The 18,701-nt window shown below is 31.0% G+C and overlaps 2 long non-coding RNA genes across 2 annotated transcripts in view; one reads left to right on the forward strand and one right to left on the reverse strand.

Moving 5' to 3' along the window:
• Positions 1 to 6,972, reverse strand: part of LOC141377651 (uncharacterized) — a 57,764-nt gene extending 50,792 nt beyond the window's left edge. The window contains exons 1-2 of the long non-coding RNA XR_012390135.1: positions 6,875 to 6,972; positions 2,471 to 2,547 (exon numbers count right to left, since the gene is read on the reverse strand). This is a non-coding gene — a long non-coding RNA (uncharacterized lncRNA). The remainder of the gene's footprint in view (positions 1 to 2,470; positions 2,548 to 6,874) is intronic.
• Positions 6,973 to 12,915: 5,943 nt separating this feature from the next.
• Positions 12,916 to 17,914, forward strand: LOC141377652 (uncharacterized). The gene is made up of 3 exons (XR_012390136.1): positions 12,916 to 14,365; positions 14,717 to 15,677; positions 15,729 to 17,914. It is a non-coding gene; the product is annotated as an uncharacterized lncRNA (long non-coding RNA).
• Positions 17,915 to 18,701: the final 787 nt, after the last annotated feature.

An 18,701-nucleotide genomic window follows, 5' to 3' on the forward strand; every position in this document is an offset into this window, starting at 1 on the left:
ATATTATATTATATTATATTATATTATATTATATTATATTATATTATATTATATTATTTTACATGATATTATATTATGTTATATTATATTATATTAATTTACATTATATTATATTATATTATGTTATATTATATTATTTTATATTATATTATATATTATATTATATTATATTATATTATATTATATTATAGTATATTATATTGTATTTTATTATAATATATTACGTTATTTTACATGATATTATATTATGTTATATTATATTATATTAATTTACATTATATTATATTATGTTATATTATATTATTTTATATTATATTATATATTATATTATATTATATTATAGTATATTATATTATATTTTATTATAATATATTACGTTATTTTACATGATATTATATTATGTTATATTATATTATATTAATTTATATTATATTATGTTATATTATATTATTTTATATTATATTATATATTATATTATATTATAGTATATTATATTATATTTTATTATAATATATTACGTTATTTTACATGATATTATATTATGTTATATTATATTATATTAATTTATATTATATTATGTTATATTATATTATTTTATATTATATTATATATTATATTATATTATAGTATATTATATTATATTTTATTATAATATATTACGTTATTTTACATGATATTATATTATGTTATATTATATTATATTAATTTACATTATATTATGTTATGTTCTATTATATTATATTAATTTACATTATATTATATTAAGTTATATTATATTATATAATATTATTTTATATTATATTATATTATATTATTTTACATTATATCATATTATGTTATATTATATTATATTATTTTATTTTATATTATATTATATTATATTATTTTGCATTATATTATATTATATTATATTATATTATATTATATTATATTATATTATATTATATTATATTATATTATCATTCAAGATGTCTTTTGTTTTGATATTTTGATCATTTTGATATTATGTCTACTAGTTATTCTAGTTAATTTATAATTAATATTATAAATGTTCTGTAAAATATGTATTATTATTATAAACTGTAAAATGAGTACATTATTTTGTACAAAGTGTGAAATGTAAATCTTGACAAATTTTGACAACATAAATTGACAATAAAAAAATTTAACATTTTACAACAGTTCATAATTATATTCGTAATAATAATAATAAACATTACATTTCATATTTTGTTCAATAAGGTACACACTTTACAGTTAATAATAGTATTGTAATACTAATAGTTAATAGTAAGTGTGAAATTAAAATAATAATAATTGTAATAATACTTAGTATTATCAACATTATTATTATTATTATTATTATTATTATTAACTGTAAAATATGTAATTTATTGTAAATATTTTTTTTTCATTTGAAACTGCGTGATAAATAAACACTAAAAATAAACAAACGAAACATTTACTATTGCAATATCTTATACTGAGCATTACAAAATGCCTTTTGCTTTTTTAGCATTTGTTGTTCATAGTAAAGTAATTATAGTTGACTGAATGCAACGACATTATTAACACCAATTTATGTAAATTACATTTATGCATTTGGAGGCCAATAATATAACAATATTGTTAATAACATAACAATAATAACTATCAAACAGGATCAATAATATTTTGTTTTATTGATAATATTTCATTCATTCATTCATTTTCTTTTCAGCTTAGTCTCTTTATTAACCAGGGGTCGCCACAGCGGAATGAACCATCAACTTATCCAGCATATGTTTTACGCAGCAGATGCCCTTCCAGCCACAACTTATCACTGGAAATGCCCATACACTATGGACAAGTTAGCTTACCCAATTCACCTATACCACATGTCTTTAGACTTGTGGGGGAAACCAGAGCACCCTGAGGAAACCCACGCCAACACAGAGAGAACGTGCAAACTCCACACAGAAATGCCAAAGATTTTCATTTTTATTATTATTATTATTATTATTTTTTAATCAGTAATGAAGTATTTTTTGGATGCTTTCTCTTATAATAATAATAATATTAATAATAATAATAATAATAATAATAATAATAATAATAATAATAATAAGATAATTGTATTATTGTTATTATTATTATTAATTTTCATTATTATTATTAATAAAAATATTTTATTATCAAAAATAATAGGTATTAATTTTAAGTTAAAGTAATTTTTACAATTATTATTAATAATAAAAAGAAGTCTTAATTACATTAACATGTATATATTAGATGTCCTCTAACACTGGCATGTTTTGACACCTAATCCAAACCATCTATCTTTCTATTAGGCAACAATGTAAAGCTACAGTATAGAACTCTCTCTGTGTCTTTATTTTGAAGTATATTGTCTGTATGTATGTATGCAAATTTAGATAGGATAGGATAGGACAAACTTCAGATGTTTCAGTAAGATCTCTACTATTCCCACCTGAGGTTTTCCTGTGTGCAGACGTCTGTGTAGCGTGTGTGTTTTCCCCATCATGTTTCTGCCTCATCATGTCTCATCTGCAACACAAGACAACATGACTCAGACATTAGACTGACCACAGTTATGGATAATATAACTCTACACACAACCACAAACTATAAAGCAAGAGTTGTATTTTCCTTTGCTCAGTTTCAGTAGTCAACCGTGACTCAAACGCTGGAATCCAGACGCTCTGAGTAACACAGGGGGCTCGATGATTTAAACACATGTATATGCATCCCACTGCAATCTCTGCTTAATGAATTAGGTTTGATTCTTATTCTCCATTACGTAAAGTATGGAGTCTGTTACAATCCCAAGACCATACATGACTATATGATTAGGCAGGAGCTGCTTATTATTTATGAGGAATTCATTTATTAGCCTCATAAAGCAGATCTGGAAATAACATGGCAAACATTCCTGTGTATTATTATTATTATTATTGAATTTTATGTTATTATTATTATTAGTAGTAGTAGTGGTTTTATTATTATTATTCTTATTATTCTTATTTATTTATTTATTTTTATTTATGTTATTATTCTTATTCTTATTATTATTAGTTTTATTCTTCTTATTATTCTTCTTATTATTTTATTATTATTATTATTATTATTATTAGTTTTATTATTATTATTATTATTATTATTATTATTATTTATGTATTTATATTTTATTATTATTATTATTATTATTATTTAATATTCATATTATTATTACTACTACTACTACTACTATTATTATAGCAGACTGGATGTTTTTACCTGTTAATAAAAACAACATTACAAATAATAATACCAATTTTCATTGTTAATATTATTATAAAAATATTATCAATAAAATTAAATATTATTAATCTTGTTAAATTATTTTACTATGAACTGTAAAATGTACAAAATGTACTTTTATGGATAAAATTGTCAGCCAAATTCATAAATGAAAGAAAATTCACATAATGTATTATTATATTATTATCTTAGAATTACAGGATGCCTCTTGTTTTTATGTATCTTTGCTCATGGTAGATTTATTATAGTTGATGGGTGCGTTTTCTTTTAATAACAATAACAATAATAATGTCGGTTCATAGTGCTGTGGCAACCCCTAATAAATAAAGGGACTAAGCTGAAGGAAACTAATTGAATAATAATAATAATAATAATGATGATTTTAATTATTGTTATTAAAATACTTTGAAAATAAATACCATTTATTATTGTTATTACTATTTATTTTTTGCCATCATGTAAAATCGTGCAAACAAAAACAAAATACAAATTTTTTTATTTTAAATAAGCAAGTAACAATATTACTGTTAGTTTTACACTACAAATACCTTTACTTAACCCAAGAGATATCAGGTCTCCTTTCTAGGGGAGAAAAAAACAATTCAAAAAATAAATAAACAAATAAATAAAAGTTAAATTAAATTAATTAATTAATTTAATTAATAAATAGTCTCTTTATCAGTCAGGGGTGGCCACAGCAGAATGAATCACCTTGTAAAATAATTTGTTTTCAACAAATTATATTATAGAATTTTAATATAGTATTATGAACTAATATATACATATATATATATATATATATATATATATATATATATATATATATATATATATATATATATATATATATATATATATATATRTRTATATATATATATATATATATATATATATATATATATATATATATATATATATATATATATATATATATATAGTTAAAGTCAGAATTATTAGTTATTAGCCCCACTTTGAATTTATTTTTCTTTTTTAAATATTTCCCAGATGATGTTTAACAGAGCAAGGGAATTTTTACAGTATGTCTGATAATATTTTTTTTTCTGGAGGAAGTTTTATTTGTTTTATTTCGGCAAGAATAAAAGCAGTTTTTAATTTTTTAAACACCATTTTAAGGACAAAATTATCAGCTTCTTTAGGCTATATTTTTTTCTGATAGTCTACAGAACAAACCATCGTTATACAATAACTTGCCTAATTACCCTAACTTGCCAAGTTACCCTAATTACCCTAGTGAAGCCTTTAAATGACACTTTAAGCTGTATAGACGTGTCTTGAAGAATATCTAGTCTAATATTATTTACTGTCATCATGGCAAAGAGAAAATGAATCAGTTATTAGAGATGAGTTATTAACACTATTATGGTCATAAATGTGTTGAACAAAATCTGCTCTACGTTAAACAGAAAATTGGGGAAAAAATATTAATTCAGAGGGGCTAATAATTTTGACTTATCCTGACCTTTTCTTGTTGTATGCATTAATCACTTAATTTTAATATTTTTTTTTTTCAAACAACTGGATATGTTAAGTCATCAGAATGATCATTTCACTGAACTGCATGGATGCAGAAATTGCAAAATGACACAGAAATGGAAATTCACTGTGAAACCTGCTTGAAATAGCCTTCTTACTCAAGAGGACGTGAGAATTTCAAGCAGCAGAAGAAGAAAAGTGAATGACACAGAGGCCTGAATTATGATTCAAAGTCCACATGTACCATGGAAGTCTGCTCAGCGGAGTGTTTACATCACATTACTGACGGTTCATTCTTGGAACGATATTATTACATCATTTGACTCAGTCAGCACTGGCCAACACACATAAACCACTGCATGTTGACTCATTCTGGAATACTACTAAAATATCACCTAAATAAAAATAGGCTGCTTATTTAATGCAAGTCTTTGTTACTCTATCCCATTTAAAAGCAAGAAGATTTAACAATACTTATAGTCAATGCGCTAATATAGTGTTTTACTATAGTAAAGGAAGAGCACCGCTGTGCAAAACATATGCTGGATAAGTTGGTGGTTCATTCCACTGTGGTGACCCCAAATGAATAAAGGGACTAAGCCGAAGGAGTGCCCTTCCAACTGCAACCCAGTACTGGGAAACAGCCATACACACTCATTCACTACAGCCAATTTAGTTAATCAGTTCCCCTATAGCGCATGTGTTTGGACTGTGGGGGAAACCGGAGCACCCGAAGGAAACCCATGCCAACACGGGGAGAACATGACCCAGCCGGGGCTCGAACCAGCAACCTTCTTGCTGTGAGGCAACTGTGCTAACCACTGAGCCAACATTTTAATTCTTAATAATATTATTTAAAACACTTATCAGAGTGAACTTATCCTCACTTTCAAAGGGCTGTACCCACATACATCTTGTTTTGACTTCCTTCAGGGGGGATCAAGCCTTAATTAGGGGGGTCAATGCCCCCCAAACCCCCTTGTAATTCGCAAACTGGTAACTATAATAATATACACCGCAGTTTACTGCAGTACAGAACTACTAAAAGCTGAAGCATCCATTAACAGAAATGTTGTAAATACAATATCTAAAGTATAATTCACTTCACTGTGGTGTTGTTCAAAACACTATTCACTATATATGTGCGGTGGTATTGAGTTTAAGCGTGTTTTTACAGAGTTGAACAAACAAAAAATAATTATTATTTATAGTAAATACTTTGGTGTTATTGATGTATACTCTAGTAAAGTACTTGGATTGATATGTTGGGGTTATAGTATAGTGACTATGGTTACACACAACAACTATACCTTTAGTATGTTAATATAAACAAATGACCAAAATAGTTCGACAATTTTTACAATTACATGGTAAATTATACTATAATACACCACAGTTTACTGTAGTTAAAACTTACTGTAAGTATACTACAGTATTAATTGCGGTTTATCGGTTGACAATATAGTTAATACTACACTGCTACCATTCATTACTAAAGTGTTGTAAATATGATTGGTAAAGTATAATACACTTTACTGTGTTTACTATGTGGGGTGGTACTGAGTTTTACCGAGTTGAAACTAAAAATATATATATTTGTAGTAAATACTAGTATTTTTTTTTAAACATACTCTAGTAAAGTACTTGAATTGGTCTGTTGAGGTAATATAATAATAGCTACTATGGTAACACACAACAACTATGGCTAATATAAACAAATGACCCAAATATGAACCAAAATAATATAATTTCTACAACTATAGGGTATATTATACCCAAACACACCACAATTTACTACAGTAAAAACATACTAACAACGAACATTACTGACTATACACTATAGCATTCATTACCAAAGTGTTGTAAATACTATAGACAGCATAATTCTCTTTTTTTCTGCCTTGTGGTTCAAAACACTGTCCTGTTTACTATAAATACTCTAGCAAAGTACTTTCGAAATCGGATAAATTCCGTTACACTATTTACTTATACATTACTATAGTATTTGTTCATGTGGTGGGGTTTACGCGGTTTACAGGGAGATAAAGCGTGCTTCGTTGAGATTGAGCTGTTTGCTTACCGGTGTCCTGTCGATTTGTGCTGCTCTGTTGGGATTTTAAACTTTCTAAATTATGAACGAGTTCAGCTGCGTCGAGTGAACTGAACCAGAGAAAGAGCAGCGGAGCCAAAGGAAATACACGGAGAGCGGGCGCCATCTGGAGGTTCAGGCGTGTTATTACGCGTCCTCAGTCACACTAAACATATAGAGGACGACACCTGCAAAAACAATGATTAAATAAATGAACACGCAAATAAATATGCATTTATTCATGCATTCTCTTTTTGGCTTAGTCCCTTTATTAATCTGGGATCCGCCACAGTGGAATGAACCGCCAACTTATCCAGCATATGTTTTACGCAGCGGGGAAAGCAAATAAATATATTTAAATTTAATGTATTTTATATATATATATATATATATATATATATATATATATATATATATATATATATATATATATATATATATATATATATATATATTATATTATATTTTATTATTTATCTGCCTGCACTATTATTTATTTATGTATTTATTTGTACAAAAATCAGTGAATTTATATATTAAATATATATTATATAATATTTTTTATTTATTCATTGTTTTATTTATGTTGGAATTTGTGAATTTATTCATTTAATTACATATTTATTTGTGTATTTATTTATTCATTTATTGTTTTTGCAGGTTTCGTCCTCCATACAAACACATGTTTATCTACAGTACATTGGTGTGAAATCGCTGTGGTGATGCGCAGACGTTTGTAGCTCCGCCCATCCTCATTTGCATTTAAAGCGACTTCACAATTTGAATAAAAGCCTAAAAGGGTCAATTTCAGAGTTGTAAAACATAATTAGTGTGTTATTTTGAGCAGAACTTCACTACACACACTCTGGAGACGTCAGAGACACATTTTACATCTCCACAGTGTTGCTGATGTTGTTAAAAAGATTATTTAACATTGGCTCATCAGTTGTAATTATTAATCCTGTACATATATTGGTCATAATCTTTTCATGCCTCTCCATGTACTGCAAAGAAATCATTGAGAGCCGTCTTCTCAAATGAGTGCCAGTTGTGTCTGTAATTTGGATATGGAAACAGTTGATTTGAACCCTTGATTATTAAGTTTTCTTTGATATTTAACCCTTGTGTGTCTTGGAGAGACGTTTGCGTCAAAATTAGCACCTCACCTCTCAGAACTACATGACGTAAATGAGAAATATCACACCAACGTCACTTTAGAGCTATTATTTGTATGATTCTCTATAGCGTAATGTGAAGCGGCGCTTTTGGTGTGTGACTCCCTTAAGATAATGACAAAGCAGCTGAATTTTGCTCACAATTTAAGATTATAAGGCTGAACGTGACATGAAATGCCATCCGTCTACAGAGATTTCTCACTAGACTGCTGTTGTGTTTGCGATAAGGAGGGACAAGGCTGAATCCAGCTTCTTATTCGCAGCTTCTTATTGACTATATCCGGTCCACCTTAAAAACAACAAGGCTTCCGTTTTTCAGCTTTTTAATTCGCGCTCAAAAGAGCACACTAAGCAAGGGCTTATTATGCGGTTCTGGCGCCATCTTGTGGACAGACAATGTCAACCGTCTTGGCCGCCGACGAGCTATCAGAAATTGTAAATATTTTAAAATAGGCGCTATTCCTGCAAATAAACTGCATAGTTGCAATCTAAACCACTACATTCTCCACTAAAAAAGCCTCAAAAGTATATTTTGCAAACCCTGCTGAAAAATCCAGCTTAAACCAGCCTAGGCTGGTTGGCTGGTTTTAGCTGGTTGACCAGGCTGGTTTTAGAGCTGGTTTCCAGGCTGGTTTCCAGCCATTTCCAGCCTGGTCTTAGCTGGTCAGGCTGGAAAATGACCAGCTAAATCCAGCTAAAACCAGCTTGACCAGCCTGGTTTAAGCTGGATATAGCTGGTTTTGGCTGGACTCCCAGCTTGGCTAGGCTGGTCAAGCTGGTTTTAGCTGGTCATCTCCCAGCCTGACCAGCTAAGACCAGGCTGGAAATGGCTGGAAACCAACCTGGAAACCAGCTCTAAAACCAGCCTGGTCAACCAGCTAAAACCAGCCAACCAGCCTAGGCTGGTTTAGGCTGGATTTTTCAGCAGGGTGGTTGTCTAACAGCAGTAATATTTGTCAAAATGTAGTGTCTGCTTGTTGCTGGCTGTATGTGGGCGGAGTAATACACGAAGCGTAAAGAGGCTGTACGGATGCTGATATTACTTAAATATATCACGGCTATCAGCCAATCAGATTCGAGATCCACTATTGTATAAACAAAAACAAAGTATTTGTATTTAATCCGGCACACTATGATTCGCATGAATAGCACACAAGGGAGACAAAATTTAAACTTTACGCAGCACAAAAACTAACAATGCATCAAAGCAAAGAAAAATTAAGTGAGTTTTCCTTAAAACAAGCACAATAATCTACCAATGGGGTAAAACAATAAATGTATTTCAAAGCAAAACAATATTATTTTGCTTGTTTTATTGAAAAACGTACCTAATTTGGACTCATTACATCTGAAAACAGCACTATATGTTTATTCACCAATAGAAAAAGCTTCCTGATTTACGCATGTGTAGATGTTTGGAGTGCAGTGCTGCATCTATTGCAACACACTCACACATCATCAAACATCTGTGTGTATATGTCAGCTTAAACTACAGCTGGACACAATATAAACAGATGTGCAACAAACAGCTCTAAATCATTTCTCCTGCCTTCAGCATGTAAACAGACGCCCTTCTGGTGATGTGCAGCATCTGGTTTCACATGAAATACACTTTCGGTCATTGATGAATAAATACACACTGAATAATGCTGGAAAAATCAGCCACTGGCTTCCATGGTATTTTTGTTTCCTATTATTGATGTCGATAGCTCCTTTTTTTCCCCAACATTCTTCAAAATATCTTGTTTTGTGTTCAACGGAAATAAGAAAATCAAGCACTTGAGTGTGAGGAAATATAGCCAGGATCTTGTCATTTTGGTGTGAACTGGCCCTTTAAGAGCGCACAATACTACAGACAGCAACAGTTGGTGTGTAATATGTTTATTGTTGGTTGAATAGAAAACAAACCCAAAAAATTAACATTTATTACAGGATCAAAAAAATACTTTTCACATAAACATAATGACACGTTTCTAGCAGCTCAGCTTCAATGATTGTTTAAAATATTCGATGAGGTTCAGGAAATAAGTGCTACAGTTGTGTAAAGTGAGAATAGAGGAGACGACGAGAGACAAACAAATGAGATGCGCTTTGATTTTACTGACCTGTAAGGGTGGATTAGTGTGAGAAATGACCGTTTCAAAGGCATAGTTCAGTCAGAAATGAGCACCCTGTCATTGACTACTCACCCTATTCAAAACCTATGAGGCATTCAGTCATATTCAAACACAAACTGAGGCATTTTAGATGAAATTTAATCTAAAAACAGTCTATATATCTGATCACAGCTTTATAAAAGTATGATTGAACTACTTAAGACACTTTAACAGTGTTGACAATGTGTGCAATGACTTACAGTTGATCCATAAGTCGTTCTCTGCACATCACACGCAGAAAAATAACTTTAATTTTATAGATTAATCCTACAGTTTTTAATAATCACACAGAACAATGACATTAATGAAGTAATTAAGACTAATTAATTCAGGTCATGTTCAGTGAGAAGAATTGGAGCTGCGCAATTCGAAACGCACACACTTTGGCTTCAATGTCAAATGAAACGATGAGTGAAGAATGTGTGGTGGACAAAACCGGTACAGTGTGTAGATCAGTGTGTAGTGTGTTCATACATAAACACTAATGCTTATGGTAGAGATTACAAATATTATAAAATGATTAACGTAACCCTTTAAGAGCAACTTAACGCTCCAAATGAAGGTTGTAGCAATTACATAGACAAGCCAACAGGTGGCGGCAAACAACCATCAAAAATGTGTCACTGAATAATTCTTCAAAACTGATCCATCTTGTAATTATTAACTGAAATGAATATGATTTGTTGTCTTTGTTAATGAGATTATAAGGTAAAGCACTTTAACAACTGAGCATTGAATCATTTGTTTATTTAGCTGGTTATTTATTCTGAGTTTATTTTTGTTAAAATAACGGGTTATATAAGCTATTTTCTTTAAAACCAAAAGTTTATTTGCAAAAAGTGATTAAACCTGTTGCTTTTAAAGTGATTAGTTAACTTTACTTTAAGAAGTGAACCAAATGCTTTTAAATCAGTCGACTTTAGTAAGTGGACAAAACTGGAACAGTGTGTAGGTCAGTGTGTAGTGTGTTCATACATAAACACTGATGTTTATGGCAGAGATTACACGTATTATAAAGTGATCAAAGTAACCCTTTAAGAGCAACTTAACGTTCCAAATGAAGGTTGTAGCAATTACATAGACAAGCCAATAGGTGGCGGCAAACAACCATCAAAAATGTGCCACTGAATAATTCTTCAAAACTGATCCATCTTGTAATTATTAACTGAAATGAATATGATTTGTGGTCTTTGTTAATGAGATTATAATGTAAAGCACTTTAATAACTGAGCATTGAATCATTTATTTATTTAGCTGGTTATTTATTCTGAGTTTATTTTTGGTAATATCACGGGTTATATAAGCTATATTCTAAACCAAAAGTTTTTCTAAAAAAAAAAAAAAATAGTGAGTAAACCTGGTGCTTTTAAAGCTATTAGTTGACTTTACTAGTTAGTGGACACAACTGGAACAGTGTGTAGGTCAGTGTGTAGTGTGTTCATACATAAACACTGATGTTTATGGCAGAGATTACACGTATTATAAAGTGATCAAAGTAACCCTTTAAGAGCAACTTAACGTTCCAAATGAAGGTTGTAGCAATTACATAGACAAGCCAATAGGTGGCGGCAAACAACCATCAAAAATGTGTCACTGAATAATTCTTTAAAACTGATCCATCTTGTAATTATCAATAAGAATAAGACTTAAAATATAAGACTTAAAATATAAATAAAATGATTTGTTGTCTTTGTTATCAAGATTATAATGTAAAGCACTTTAACAACTGAACATTAAATCATTTATTTATTTGTTTAGGTTATTTATTTTGAGTTTATTTTTGTTAAAACCTCAGATTATATAAGCTATTTTCTTTCAAAACTAATGGTTCTTTCTGAAAAAAAAAAGTGAGTAAACCTGATGCTTTGAAAGCTATTAGTTGACTTTACGTTTAAAAACTGAGTAAACCAGCAGCTTTTAAATCAGTTAGTCGAATTTACTAGTTAGTGGACAAAACTGGTACAGTGTTTAGGCCAGTGTGTAGTGTGTTGCTCTTAAAAATTAACCTTTTAAGAGCAACTTAACGCTCCAAATGAAGGTTGTAGCAATTACATAGACAAACCAATAGGTGGCGGCAAACAACCATCAAAAATGTGTCTGAATAATTCTTCAAAAACGATCCAGCTTGTAATTATTAACTGAAAATAATATGATTTGTTATCTTTGTTAACGAGATTGTAATGTAAAGCACTTTAACAACTGAGCATTGAATCATTTATTTATTTAGCTGGTTATTTATTTTTGAGTTCTTTTTTGTAAAATCACGAGTTATATAAGCTATTTTCTTTAAAACCAAAACTTTTTCTAAAAAAAAAAAAATTAGTGAGTAAACCTGGTGCTTTTAAAGCTATTAGTTGACTTTACTAGTTAGTGGACACAACTGGAACAGTGTGTAGGCCAGTGTGTAGTGTGTTCATACATAAACACATGTTTATGGTAAAGATTATTTTAAAATGATTAAAATGTATTATAAAATGCTCAAATTAATTTGTTAAGAGCAACTTAATGCTCTGAATAAAGGTTGTAGCAATTACATAGACAAACCAACAGGTGGCGGCAAACAACCATCAAAAATGTGTCACTGAATAATTCTTCAAAACTGATCCATCTTGTAATTATTAACTGAAAATAAGACCAAAAAATAAATATAATGATTTGTTGTCTTTGTAAACAAGATTATAAACTGAGCATTGAATCGTTAAATTATTTATTAAGTTTATTTTAAGTCACGGGTTATATAAGCTATTTTCCTTAAAACCAAAAGTCTCTTTCTGGACTGTTCTTGTAATAAATGGAAATCAATATACATTGGTCTCCTCTACTTTAAAAGGTCTTATAAATCAAAATTGTGGGACCCTTGCTGTCTTTCCAGGGTCAGAGAGCTCTCACATTTCATCTAAATGATCTCAATTTGTGTTTGAAGCTCAGCAAAGGTCTTGTGGGTTTAATTAGAGTGTGTAATAATGAATTAAGTTTCATTATTTGTCTGAACCGTCCCTTTAATTGAAGCCCTATGGCCTGAATCAGGCTTTAAAGCATGTGAGCACCAGCTGGGACAGACACAGTTCCTACTAGAGGTCAAACAGTTTGACCCCTAAAGGTCAGCTCTGTGTGTATGCATACAGGAGAAAAGTACTTAAACACAAGTACAGCTTTTTGTTGTGTTTGACAACTGTAAACCATTTAATCGAGAAGCCTGTTGGGGGAAATGCGGGTTATTTTCGAGCGCAGGCACATGAGGAAGGGCAAGAATATCGATCCGGCAGCAAAACAGAGCTCGTGTTTGCACATCAGTTCAACATTTACAGAAAAATAAAGTTTATTGCGTCCTCTATATTTGATTCCTTATGCAATACGCAGGAAAACAAACAGACAAATAAAGGTAGAATTTCATCTGGCCTTGAAATAAAGTGGACGGGATTGTAGAAAGGCAGTTTTGTAAGGTAAGAGTGAAGGTGAAATCATTATTCTGTTAATAATCAGACACAAAGTGAGTTAAAAATGCTGATTGGGTCATGGAAAGTCAGATGGGATAATGCAGGCTAGAAAATATATGAGTTTATATTTTACATACACTAAACTCTGCACTGAATCTACGAGGTTAAAATGACCTAAAGCGAAACCAGGACAATAGAAGAGAAAGAGAGAGACAGACAAATCATCCACATTCTCTATATGAAATCCAGCTGAATCTAGACAAAAATCATTGGTGGAAGACAGAAGCGGTGTGAGGTCAGCTGTACGAGTCTGTGCTTGTGACAACATGAGGAAAATCAGTGCGAGCGTGAATGACACCCTATTAATATCTGGACCAGCTCACACTGTAAAAAACAATAAGTTGACCTAAAGAGTAAGAGTAAACCTGTTGCTTTTAAATCGATTGCTTGACTTTAAAGTGAGTAAATGCGATGCTTTCAAAGAGATTAGTTGATTTACCTTTTAAAAAATGAGAAAACCGGAAGCTTTTATGGCAATAAAATGACTTTACTTTTTAAAAAAGTGAGTAAATCAGATGCCTTTAAAGCGATTCGTTGACTTTACTTTAAAAAACTTGAGTAAACCTGATGATTTAAAAGAGATTAGTTGACTTTACTTAAAATGGTGAGTAAACCTGTTGCTTTTAAAGTGATTAGTTGACTTTACTTAAAATGGTGAGTAAACCTGTTGCTTTTAAAGCGATTAGTTGACCTTACTTAAAAAAGTGAGTAAACCTGTTGCTTTTAAAGTGATTAGTTGACCTTACTTAAAAGAGTGAGTAAATCAGATGCTTTTAAAGTGATTAGTTGACCTTAATTAAAAAAGTGAGTAAACCTGATGCTTTTAAAGTGATTAGTTGACCTTACTTAAAAGAGTGAGTAAATCAGATGCTTTTAAAGTGATTAGTTGACCTTAATTAAAAAAGTGAGTAAACCTGATGCTTTTAAAGTGATTAGTTGACCTTACTTAAAAGAGTGAGTAAATCAGATGCTTTTAAAGTGATTAGTTGACCTTACTTAAAAAAGTGAGTAAACCTGATGCTTTTAAAGTGATTAGTTGACCTTAATTAAAAGAGTGAGTAAATCAGATGCTTTTAAAGTGATTTGTTGACTTTACTTTGAGAAAAGTGAAAAAATGCCATGCTTTTAAAAAGGTTACTTGACTTTACTTTAAAATAAGTGAGAAAACCCGATGCATTTACAGCTATTAGAGGACTTTACTGTCACAAAGGGCAAACCAGACGCTTTTAAAGCGATTAGTTGACTTTACTTCAAAAAGTGAGTAAACCAAGGCTTTTAAATCGATTACTTGACTTTACTCTTGAAAAACATTAATAAATGTAATGCTTTTAGGGAGATTAGTTGACTTTACTTAAAAAAAGAGACAACCTGATGCATTTAAAGCTGTTAGCTTACTTTACCATTAAAATGAGTAAACACGACACTTTTAAAGTGATTAGTTGACTTTACTCAAAATCAGTGAGTAAACCTGTTGCTTTAAAAAAGGATTAGTTAACTTTACTTAAATAAAGTGAGTAAATTTGATGCATTTAAATCGATTACTTGACTTTACTCTTGAATAACATTAATAAATGTAATGCTTTTAAGGAGATTAGTTGACTTTACTTTAAAAAAAAGAGAAAACCTGATGCATTTCAAGCTGTTAGCGGACTTTACCATTAAAAGGAGTAAACCCGACGCTTTTAAAAAGATTAGTTGACATTACTAGAAAAAAGAGAGTAAACCAAGGCTTTCAAATCAACTACTTGACTTTACTTTTGAAAAAAATTGAGTAAATGCGATGCTTTTAAATCGATTAGTTGACTTTACTCAAAATCAGTGAGTAAACCTGTTGCTTTAAAAAAGGATTAGTTAACTTTACTTAAATAAAGTGAGTAAATTTGATGCATTTAAAGCTATTAGTTGACTTTGAAAAGAGCAAACCCATTGCTTTTAAAGCTATTAGATGACTTTATCTAAAAAAAAGGTGAGTAAACCTGTTGCTTTTAAAGAGATTAGTTGACCTTACTTGAAAAAGTGAGTAAACCTGTTGCTTTTAAATCGATTAGTTGACTTTACAGAAAGTGAGTAATCCAGTAGCCTTGAAATTAAGTAAAATAATTATGTGCATAATTATAAAAATTAAACTTAACAATTCCAGGTTATAATGGGTTTACTCACTTTTTAAAGTAAATTAACTGATTCCTTTTTACAGTGAAGATACTTTTATTTTAGATTGTTTCATATTTATATTTACATAAATGAAGCATTTTCCTGTAATATGCTGTAAAATGTTCCATATGTTCCTACAAATATTATAGTACGCCAAAGTACGCCACTGAAATTTAGTTTTCCATCTAATTTTTATTTTCTTTACATTTATCAATACAGTTTTTATTATTAATTATTGAAGGCCCACATTTAATGACTTCAGATATGAAAGTCTACAAGTTCAAATTAAAATAACTTTGTTCTCAAAACTGCCAACAAGGTCAAGAAAATCCATTTAAGTAAACAAGATTCATTTCTCACGTGTGACATTTTTTGTTTATTGTTTTTTATCTTTTTGATTTGCTTATCGTGAATGGAAAACGAGACATAAATACTGTGTGAGAAAACCGTTTTGTGCTAAAATATGTGTTGTGATTTGATGAGACTCACCCAAATATTCATTCTCCAAATACCATTGTGATTAAAACTGAGAGATTTACGAGTCGATGTGCAATAATTGGCATTTAAAGCGATGAAGAAATGAAAAACGTCTGCACTCCCTGAGTTTCTAAATGCATCTGTCTGTCTGTCTGTCTCTCCCTCTTTCTCTCGCATGCATATAAAACACTCTGAAAAATAAAAATGGCACGACCAAAACTCCAAAACATCATGATGAGGGCTGATCTACAGGGCCGAGCACCGATAATCACATGCTGATCACTCACAGACACACAAAAACGTCAGGAATCGTGGCTTTGAGGCTCAAAGATGCAAATCGACACACACTTAAGTGCACCAGGGTTTAGTATGAAACAGACTTCTGAGGTATGCAGGATTTCGCCTTTTCCCATTAAAGACGATGGGTTTGTTTCAAATGACACAAAACAAACAAGTCATCATCACACAGTACTGTATAATCTGAGGAGAAGCGCCGTCTCCTGGTTAAACCTGCAGCACAGGGTCGACTGAGGCAGTTTGGTTAAGATCGTGACCATTTCTCTTGTTTTAAACCGGGAGTCTAATGAGTTCTGAGAAGAGATGTACCTGTAACCGCGTTAATTAACTCATGGACAGATCTCCATGACAACACGGATGGAAACGGCTGGTTAGAGGGATTCTGGGAAACAGCTGACAAATAAACAGAGGAAAATAGAGACAATCTACACCGCTCTGCACTACAAAAAAACACCTTTATAACTTGTTTCAAGTTGAAATATCAAATTATTTTGAATCGAATAAGCATTTTCAAGACCACAATAGTCAAAAAATAGACACAAATGAAGTGAGTTTTAGTTAAAACAAGGTAAATAATCTGCTAGTGGGGTAAACAAAATGATGCTCTGCCAAAAATGCATTTCTTACTAAGAGATTGTGTGTTGATTCTAGTTTTAATATCTGAAATTGTATATTAAAATATAGACAAGATAATTTATTGTTTTCAGAACTATTACAGCTATCTAGTTATTGCAGATCACCGGAGAACTACAAATCTGCCGCCATCGGACTACAAATCCTGTCATGCACCTCCCACACACACCTGATTCTGTTCTGATTTCCCCTCATTACAAACACACAGCTGAAGCTTGTCATCCCTGATTTCCAGAACTATAAATACACCTCACTCCCTCACGTTAGATGCTGTCTTGTTGTTTATCTGTACTGTTAACATTACGAGTAGTGGTGGGCAAAGCGAGGCTTCATGAAACACTAAAACAGTCGAAGCAAATGTGTCGAAACGTTTTTGAAACCCCACTCCACAGTGACACCTAGTGGTCATATTTTATGTATTGCACTGGAACAGCTTCAGCAAAGAAGGTATTAAACCCCACTTTGCAGAATTGAACTTTTAAATGATTTAGTGGAGCGGTGAGGGTTCCTGACTACCATGCAGGGATAATGGGTTCGAATCCAGGCTGATGCAGCTATTTTGAATGCTGAATATCAGTTTGAAATGTTCTGTTCTTGTATTGTTTTGTTTCAACATTGTTCTGACATCCGAATAAACACTTTGTGAATAAATATGTCTTGTTTTGGTCATAAAACAGGGCTGTTGCTAGATCAGACACAGTTGTGGCTGAAAGTTAACAGGAATTATTGATATTATTTAATACACTTCCCATTTACTGTATTTAATGTCTACCCAAACCCTAAATCCAACCATCACAGTGCTGTAAAAATATTAATTATTGTTTTACAGTGTTACAAAAATGATGCTAAATTGATGATGTATCTGCAGCTGTATCCTATCTAGACTGCACCATAAAACAGTAACATTACTAAAATGCATAAAATCATGATTTCGGAGTATTTGTACAAGTCGGGATTCGGATCCGAAGCCATTTGAAGCACAGTAACAACGTGCACACGTCCAGTCCACTAGGCTACATAGACAGAAGTTGCTTGTCAGTCAAATGCAGATTCGTCAGGTCTCGAAATACTTCTGAACTGATCGATGCTTTGAATCGCTTTGGTCACATGACCAGGTGTTTCAAAACACTCTAGCCATGTGACCTGAATGTTTCAGAGCATGCTTCGGTGCATTGTTTCGAAACACTTGCACTTTGGGATCTCGACACTGTCGAAACGTCAGTTTCACGTCAGCCTAATTATGAGCGGTTTTCCTTGCCGTGTTTGATCCTTGCTTTGTTTTACTCTTTATTACTGTCTGCTGCCTGCCTTTTACCATCCGCCTGTTTATGACCACGTCTCTGGACTGCTGACATCTGTTTGTTTCTATATTGACTATTGCTTGCCTGATCATTTTGTAGATTAAATCCTGCATTTGGATCATCAGTGTTCC

Source organism: Danio rerio, chromosome 14 (genome assembly GCF_049306965.1).
Source record: "Danio rerio strain Tuebingen ecotype United States chromosome 14, GRCz12tu, whole genome shotgun sequence".
Lineage (NCBI taxonomy): Eukaryota > Metazoa > Chordata > Actinopteri > Cypriniformes > Danionidae > Danio > Danio rerio.